The following is a 9,631-nucleotide window of genomic DNA, read 5'->3' on the forward strand; positions in this document are numbered from 1 at the left end:
GGCCCGCGTACCGCAAGCAAAAAAAAAAAAAAAAAAGTGAGCAGAAAGTACAGAGAATTCCCATATAATACTTCCTTCTCAACTTATTTTTAATATTAATTTTTCCAATCAAATTTCTTGCCTTAACTTTTCACTTCTGTCCAGTCTGATCCTTGTGTTTCCTTCTTACTATTTATTACTCCAATATTGATTCTTTTATAATTTTAACTCTTTTTTACTTTTTAAAATCTCTTTCCCTGCTTTATTTCATAACTCACTTACATTTTCAATGTTTATTTTATTTATTTTAATCTTTGTTATTTTAAATTATTTTCTTTACACGGACCTTTATTATTTCTTGTTATGCCATTTTATTTTATTATTTATTGTTTATTATTATTTATTTTTACTCAACTTATTTGTTTGTATTCTGTTCTTTCATTTTATCTCATTGGTTTTATTTCATAATTCTTTAATTCTTTCCCAGTTATTTCAGATATTCACTATTAACAATTGTAATTGCTTTTAATTTTATAAGTTATTTTCCTATGAACAATAAGAGCTAGACAGGGTGTGGAGAAAAGGGAACCCTCCTACAGTGTTGGTGGGAATGTAAATTGGTACAGCCACTATGGAGAACAGTATGGAGGTTCCTTAAAAAACTTAAAATAGAACCACCGTATGATCCAGCAATCCCACTCCTGGGCATATATCCTGAGAAAACCATAATTCAAAAGGATATAAGCACTCCGGTGTTCATTGCAGCACTATTTACAATAGCCAAGACATGGAAGCCAACTAAATGTCCATTCACAGAAAAATGTATAAAGAAGTTGTGGTATACACATATAAAATGGAATACTACTCAGCCATAAAAAGAATGAAATAATGCCATTTGCAGCAACATGGATGGACCTAGAGCTTATCATACTAAGTGAAGAAAGAGAAAGACAAATATCACATGATATCACTCATATGTGGAATCTAACTTAAAAATGATACAAATATATTTACAAAACAGAAGCAGACTTATAGATATTGAAAACAAATTTATGGTTTCCAAAGGGGAAACATGGCGGGAGGGATAAATCAGGAGCTTGGGATGAACACACGCACACTACTATATATAATATACATGACCGATGGGGACCTACTGTATAGCACAGGGAACTCTACCTGTGATAACCTATATGAGAAAAGAATCTAAAAAAAGAATGAATATATGTATATGTATAACTGGATCACTGTGCTGTACACCTGAAACTAACACAACATTGTAAATCAACTATACTCCAATAAAATTAAAATATTAAAAAATAAGTTATCTTTCTATGGTATATAGAAAACCATTTAATCTGGGTGGCCCAAGCAGGAAGAGTTTGTGATGGACAAGGAGATAAGAAAAAGACAAAGAACCTTAGTGATTGTTCATGTTACTGTCCTGCAATGTAAACCTTTTTCTATGTAAGTTTCCAGCCAAAAGTCTTGTGTCTTATTCTTGATGTAAATAAAAAAATAGTGTTGGTGTTCAACACATTATGATTTGGTAGAGTAAAGAGACAACCTTTAATGGACTGAGATAGTCTACAAAATGAAATAAATTTGTTCAAGTAGGAATGCAGGAAAGAGGTGATGAAAAGTATATTCTCCCACTCACCACACATATCCTTGGAGCAAGGGAAGGCATTCTGAGGATGAATATCCTCAGGTATCATTAGCATTTAAAGGAACATGGTGAAATCCATGACAACTGGATGACTTTTGAGGATCTTCAGACTTTACCTCAGCCTACACAGTTGAACCTTATTGCTTTTGGCTCTTAATGAATTTGGATCTTACAGAACTCCAGTTTGACTTTCTGCTTCAGTGTGACTTGAGAGAGTAAAAGGAGCAGAATCATGCATTTCACTTCATATATATTTTACCTCAAAACATGATTTTGCTTTGAAAAATTATAGGAGAAATATCATTCAGGTCTTAGTTTTTGAAAAACCATGAAGAATTGTGCTACTCTTTGCTTTGGCTGCTAGGGAGGTTAAAATCAACTTTTTGCACTACCTTTAGTGAGACTTTTCATTTACATCACTGAGTTCTAATTTCCTCTTGTATTTACTGTACAATAATCTTTCTATGGGATCAGTATATTTATTTATTTTTCAACCTACATGTGGCCTTTTAATTGATAATATAAATTCACCACCCTGGTTAAATGATAATGGACAAATAAGTAAATAAATAAGAAGGTGATTTATACTCCCATACAAATTTACCCTCTCTCACTTTGACTGGTCCCTAATTGCTGCTCAGTAATCCATTTACTCCTTACCTGTTGATTTAGTATTATATGCTCTAGAGAATCCATTTAAAATATTCACCCTCATGGTCTTTCCTCTGAGGAAGTCTTCAAAATGCAGGGTCAAATCTCCAAAGCCTTCCCTGTTGGATCAGAGCATCCCTAGGCTATTCTGTGAGACAAGGAGCCTTTATGGTTTGGATGTTTGTTGTGGTGTCCAAGCCAGGAAGTAGCTGTAGAGTGGTCAGTAACTAGCTACATCTCCTATGCAGTTTACTTAGGACCTACTTTCAACCGGGCAGTTTATAAATCCTCTGACTTCTAACTTTTCATTTATCTTTGTTCTTTGTTCTTTATAATTATTCCTAAGGAATTCTTTGTAACTATTACACTCACAAGAGGCTCCTGTAACTTTATTGTGCCTACAAGAATGGACTTTTGGACTCACTGCCCTAATCCAGTACAGATGAAATAGGAGGTTAATGTTTTACTAACAGCAATTAATAGCCAAGTAGGACAATCTGAAATTTAAATTTATAAAAGAAAACTAAAGAAAACAAAAATATCATCAATAGGGAAAAGATGTGCAAGAGGAATTGTTCTTAATTTCCTTTTATCTGTGACTCTTTATGTGATCGCAGAATCATCATCCTATAGGTACTTTACAGAAAGCATGGAGTCCTCAATTTGACCAAGTACTGTTTAGTCATTCCTTCCGTCCCTTTCTACCCTCACTGCTTGTCTGAGTCTAACATGTCGTCACTTTATGACTTCCTTTTGACTTCTTTTGGACAGTCTCTTAACTTGCTTCCCTGTCTCTATATTTCCCCTGTAATCTAAATTCCATGTCATTCACAGATTAATCTTTCAAATCATGTGTTAAATGCTACTTACAGGACTTTTAGAATTGTATCCAGGAAGGATTAAGTTATTGACATGACATAGAAAGTATTTTATGGTTTGGACTATGCCTACCTTTGGAGCCTCATTTTGGGCCCTTCTTCCCCATGGATGCTATAATCCAGCCATGCTAAACTCACTATGAGAATTTGATGCCCACACTCTCCACCCACTTCTGTTTTTCCCTATGTTGTTACTTCCCTCTGGTTGAAATGTTCTTTTCTCTCTTGATTGTCCTCTTCCAAAAATGAACTTAAGTTTTCACTTAGCTCAGGATTTTCTTTATATTCCAGTCAGGGTTTATTGTCTGTTTTATAATGCTTCTTATGATATTTTATTTAACTCAGTGATTATGCTTTGACAGAGTTAAGTCAGAAGTATGACTGAGGTATCCAGGAGGTGTGAGGGGATTTATCTACCCAGTATGGTCCAATTCTTTTTTGTTGTCGCTGCAGCAGTAAATCAACATGGCTTAGCATTTAGGCCCAGGTGACACAGGTTTTTCTGTTGTGAGATGACTTAGCTAACTCTTGTCATTGTGGGTAAAGTGAATTGCTCCTGCTCTTTCCCCCCACTACCATAATGACTGCAGTTTCTTATGATGATGGCTGATCTGTGTACTTTCCTCCACTCTTACGTCTCTTTTCTATATTCAAAGTGGAATGGAGTTTAGAGATTGTTCTCTAGCCAGTCCTATTTTCCAGAATTACTTTTCTGGATAAGATATTCTTTACAGTTTCCCATAGGACCATGCCACCTGCTTTGGGAGAACTCCAGGGCTCACCATGTGAGATATGAATGCACTCTTCACACCCGGACATGTTAGGTCTGAGTCTTTATTGTATTCAGCAGCTATTCTTCATAATTTGTCATTTGCAATTATAGCCATTACCCATTTTATTAAAGAGAGAGTTTTCTTCTCCGTTTTCTAAGAAGTTTTCTTTTCAGTTTTCTCTTGCCTTCAAAGAGAAGAACAGAGTAGAAATGCCTTTAAAGTGCCTCCTTAACTGCAAGCTCCCCTTAAATCTCACTTCCACTTCTACTATATTACTGAACCTCTTCTCTGGTACAGCTCTAATGATTTACTAATTGGCAAATTCAAACTGCCTTCTCTGCTGACAGCCTCTACACTGAAAGCTCTTGTTCCTATCAGTTCTTTCATAGTGCAAATCTCAGTTTAATCTTTTTTTCTCATTCTCCTTTGTCTCTTCTTCTTTTCCAGTCTCACTCTACAGTTTTTCCCTCTGTTGCTAATAAAAATACATGCATTCATTTTTGTACGTGTAGCTCTTTCTGTACTGCTGTTAATAGCCCTTAGCATAGGCTGAGTTCTTAATATATCTGTATGCACAATTTTCTTCCTTTCTAGGGTACTTGTTACTTGAGCATGAAGTTTTATCTTTCTTTACTTCCTTTTGCATAGTAGATAATAAAATGTTTCCTGAATTCAAGTTGTTAAACTATTTTATTAGTTAGATTGCCTCTGCATTGTTTTTATTCACCAGGATCTATTACTAACCAGTTAAACTGATAAATTAAATATATTAAAATATCATTAATAGTGACGAGAACAAAAGGAAAAAGCATTATGGCAATGGAATATGAATCTAAAAACAAAACAAAACTCTGGACCGTAAGTCTGGGGACCTGTTTACCACATAGACCCAGCATTATCAGAATTGAACATGAGGTCTTAAGCAGGCACAAATCAAGTTGATAAAGGTGAAAGTTACAGTTATTTTTTGAATGTTAATTTTTAAGGTTTTTCTGATATTCAGAGATCTACTTTTAGTCTTCAAATAGAAAAGTATGTTAAAATACTACGATTTTTTGGTCAGTTCTCTGTAAAAACAATTTTAATGTATATATCATTGTCATAAAAATTATAAATAAAACATGGTAGAGGTATACAATTTTAATTAAGATATAGGAAAGGCCCACCAATAAAACAAACATATTCTTTGAGAAGCCATCAGCTTAATAAAAATACCCAACACGTACTAAAACTAGCTATAGAAACACTAGAAAAAAATATGCTTTATCAGAGCTTCTTTCTTCATTATCACAACCTCACAGCCAATCCTTTCAAAAATGAAGTTGCTTCTATTATGAGCAATCGTAAGTTTGGTTGGGGAAATATATACACACAAATCCACAGAGTTAGAATTAATCATTTCCCTTGTTTAACCACAAAAATGATTGTGCTTACATTTTCAGCTAAAGAGATTTTATGAAAAGCTTATTTTTTGCAGCTCTGCCTCTTGGCCTGAGTTGATGCAAGGTCTTTGCTTATTAAAAGAGTCCTATTCATGATTTATGAGATATGACTAGTGTGTTTACTACTATTGCTTCTTGTGCTGTACATCTTGATTACAGTATAATTACACAATTAAAAATAAACACCTCTTACTATGATTGTGAAACTTGGGTCCATTAACATGGAGTTTACAGAACAGTGTGCAATACCTTCTTAATAATCCAAACACCATAAGAAAACACATATATTGCTCGTTGAATTACATAAGAGTGTTAACTCAGTTTAGATAGCCCTAGCATATGCACAGTCCTTAAATACATGATTTGTACATGGTAATCCACTTGATTAACTAATTGAATTTATTGATTAATGTAATAAAGGTGAATAGGTGATCTAAAAACTTCCAAGATAGTAGTTATTTCATATTTACATTTGATCTATTAAATCTCCAGAGAACATAATTAGAATTTAATTATTCAAAATATCCTGGAAATACATCCCCATGGAAATGGGAAGAAGCAATGATGTTTCTGCTTGGGGAAGTCAGAGAGTATTCCAAAGAAGTGTCTACACTTATGAAGCTACTCCTTTCTTCCTTGCCTGTGGCAGTCCCTGTTAATGGAGCTCACACTGTACTCTTTTCCTCTGTGCCTAGATGTGGTCTTTCATGTTCTTCTTCTTTTTTTTTTTTAATTTATTTTTGGATGTGTTGGGTTTTTATCACTGTGCACGGGCTTTCTCTAGTTGCGGCGAGTGGGGGCTACTCTTCATTGCAGTGCGCGGGCTTCTCATTGCAGTGGCTTCTCTTTGTTGCGGAGCACGGGCTCTAGGCATGTGGGCTTCAGTAGTTGTGGGCTCTAGAGCGCAGGCTCAGTAGTTGTGATGCACAGGTTAGTTGCTCCGCGGCATGTGGGGTCTTCTCGGACCAGGGATCGAACCCGTGTCCCCTGAATTGACAGGTGGATTCTTAACCACTGCACCACCAGGGAAGTCCAGCCTTTCATCTTCTTAACAGGGTACTCCAGGAACTAATTTTGAAAGGGATGGAATGTTTTTACCAACCTAGGCTGAGCATCTTAAACAAACATGACATAGACAAGTGAATATAAAATGCTCCCAGAACTCCTTGCTAGTAAAGAATCTGGCCAAGGACAGAGGTATTGGTTGAAGGAGCCATGGATGGACACTGGAGTGAGAATTTATCAATCACTAGCAATTTACTTTAATGATCATTTCCTGAGAAGTTCTAAAATATTTTCAATGTTTAGAGAATTTGTCTAGTAACTAAATGGAAACGTTTCTACTAAGAGAATACTCCATGCACTTATAAGAACATTCTTCTTGCCCCACTGTTTTTTGTACCTATCTCTGTTTGCCAATATCTATAATACAGATTTTAGAAAACATATTTTGCCTCATGAATTTAAGAATGATTCCATTTTCTATCATGACATTAGCAATGCTGTTTTTTCTTTCCTTTCTAAGTTTGTTCTTCAGTAAAGAAATCAGATACAAGTTTGACTTTGCATTTCCTGATACCTTCCTCAAAATGGTTTGACATGTTGGGTGATAAATCATGCACTAGAGGCAAGAGTAATGGCGATGAACATGTTGCAGTTTGAGACTATAAATATATGGATTCAATAGATTCATTTGGCCCAAATGAAAAGATGAGAGTTCCTCCATCATTAGCAGGTCAGGTGCTTGCTGCACAAAGGCAGGTCAGCTTTAAGGGCAGGGTCTGCTTCCCACACAGGCAGGAGTGCCGGGCTAATGTGAGTTCAAGAGCAGAGTTATGGCTGCTGATTTCCCAGCTACATTCTCCTCCATTTATCACCATACTGTACATTCTCAGAGACTTTGGTGAGGGAGTAAATATAGGACAGAAAAATTATTCAATTTCAATTTAGACTAAAATTAAATTTAAATCTCATTTTATATGTGTATCTAAGTCCCACAGAAGTGTCAGTTCAATTTGAAACAGGATTAATAACTAGTATATATTTAATCCTATCTAAGTGTCACGTATTGTACTAGGGTTTCATTTGTATTATCTCCCTTAATCTTTAGAGGAAAGAAAAAAAGAGTTATAGGTACTATTACTGTTTTACTTTACAGAGGAGGAAATGCATCAAAGGAAATAAAATGTGTGTGTGTGTGTGTGTGTGTGTGTGCGCGCGCACGTTAGAGAGAGGGAGAGAGAGAGAGAGAAGAAGGGAATATTCCATGCAATATAGACCCCCAAATCCACACTAGTAGATACTATAGTAAAAGAGAAAAACAAAATAGTTGTAGCTGGGATCAAAAAATAAATAAAAAGGCAAATATTTCTGTGGATAAGAAATAGAAAAACAAAACAAAACAAAAAACCAAAGCAGTGAGTAGGGCTGAAGTTATGGTCCTGCAAGGCTGTGGATCTGGGTGAAAAAAAGAAAGCCTACACGTTTGGCTGCTGTAGGAAACAAAAGTGCCAATTACAAGTTGATCTAACAGAACCATGACTGCTGCCTTAGAAAAAGAGAGAGGGGTGAGTGGGCTGGCATGATTCTGATAAGGCAGTTAGAGTGGGGGAAAGAGAATGTAAATAATCACATGACATTCTCTTTTTCAAAATAAGTCTGCATATTATATTAAGTAGTATAGTACTAAGAAAGACGTACTCAGTGATTAAATACTCATGATAAATTCACTCTGCATAAAATTATAATAGGAATAAGTATGTTTTCAATTATTTAAAACAAAATGAAAACAAAAACAAGAAGATATGAATATAAAAGAAATATCAATTGAAATCTTGGTAATAAAAAGATAGACACACAAAAATCCATAGATATAATAACCCTAGGCTGGACACAGTTGAATAGAGAATTATTATAAAGCAGGACTTCGGCTGCTCCCTAATCTAAGCTGACCAAAGTATATACCTACTATACTGTAGTGAAATTCACTACAATTTCACTTCTGGCAACCCCAATCTTTTCCCCCAGATACATAATTCTAAACCTGTGTCCATGGACCCAATTCAGCAATTCCATATGCAACTGAAACACAGTTACCCTATTTCTAAAGAGAGACAATCCAAACTTCATCCAAATTAACATTTCCCTCTAAAAACAGGATATGTGTTGTTAGGAAACTTAGGATATTCTTGTTCTTTATAAATATGGTTTCTCATTATTCTGGCATTCATGACTAATAATAAAAATGAACCCAGATACCCATTCCCACTTTAAAGCAGTGGAGGAAAACTATTATAAAGAAATGTCAGTGAAATGAGAGCAATATGCCCTTGATATAAAACATATACAAATACTGCAGGACAGGGATAACAAAACTCACTTTTGTTTGAAGGAACTCTTTTTCCCATCATCCTCCATAATGATATATAAGGATACTGTTCCACTTATTTGTTTTTTGGTTTTAAATCCATTCTTGAGTATTTCCTTTGATGGATCTAGAATAATATGGTTTTGAATATTTGCCTATCAAGAAATATGTTTCTTTTTTTGCAGGTGAATGATTCTAAGCTGGGTGTAGATACTTAGGTTCCAATCCTTTTCTTTCAATAGCCTTTAGATGTTATTCCATACACTTCTTCCTTTGGTATTATAAGGGAAAAGCTCAATGCCAGTCTAATTGGTTTTCCTTTTTAAAAAACAAAAATACAAAAAAAAAAAACTTGTTTCTTTTGTGTGGAATCTTGTTAGAATTTTTTTTTCTATTTTTAGAATTCAGAAGTTTGACCCAAAAATTGCTTCGTAGGTATGCACATGAGCATGCTTGTATGTGCATATTCATGGGAAAATTCTTCTCTATCATTTCTCTAGCAATTGTCTCTGCCCAACCTCTTTGTTCCCTTTTTCTTTAACTCCTATGTTTCAGGTGTTAGACTTCCTGGATATGTCTTACAAGTTCCTTGTCAGTCTCTTTGCATTTTTATCATTTCAAGATTTCAGGATACTGCCTCATTTTTAACAATCACCATCTATTTTTTCAGTATTTCTAATAATTTTTAAATTTAAAAATTGTGTTTCCATACCTGAAAGCCTTATTATGATCATTGAATTAATCTCAGTGTTCCTTTTTATTTCTCTAACAGTTTCATCTGGTTCCTCCAGATTCAATTTCAAGGTGAGATTCAAATTCAAGTTCCAGATTCAAATTCACTGGAAGAACCTACTTGTTTGGATTGTTTTCTTTGG

This window comes from Mesoplodon bidens (genome assembly GCF_964165515.1).
Source record: "Mesoplodon bidens genome assembly, chromosome: 8".
Classification (NCBI taxonomy): domain Eukaryota; kingdom Metazoa; phylum Chordata; class Mammalia; order Artiodactyla; family Ziphiidae; genus Mesoplodon; species Mesoplodon bidens.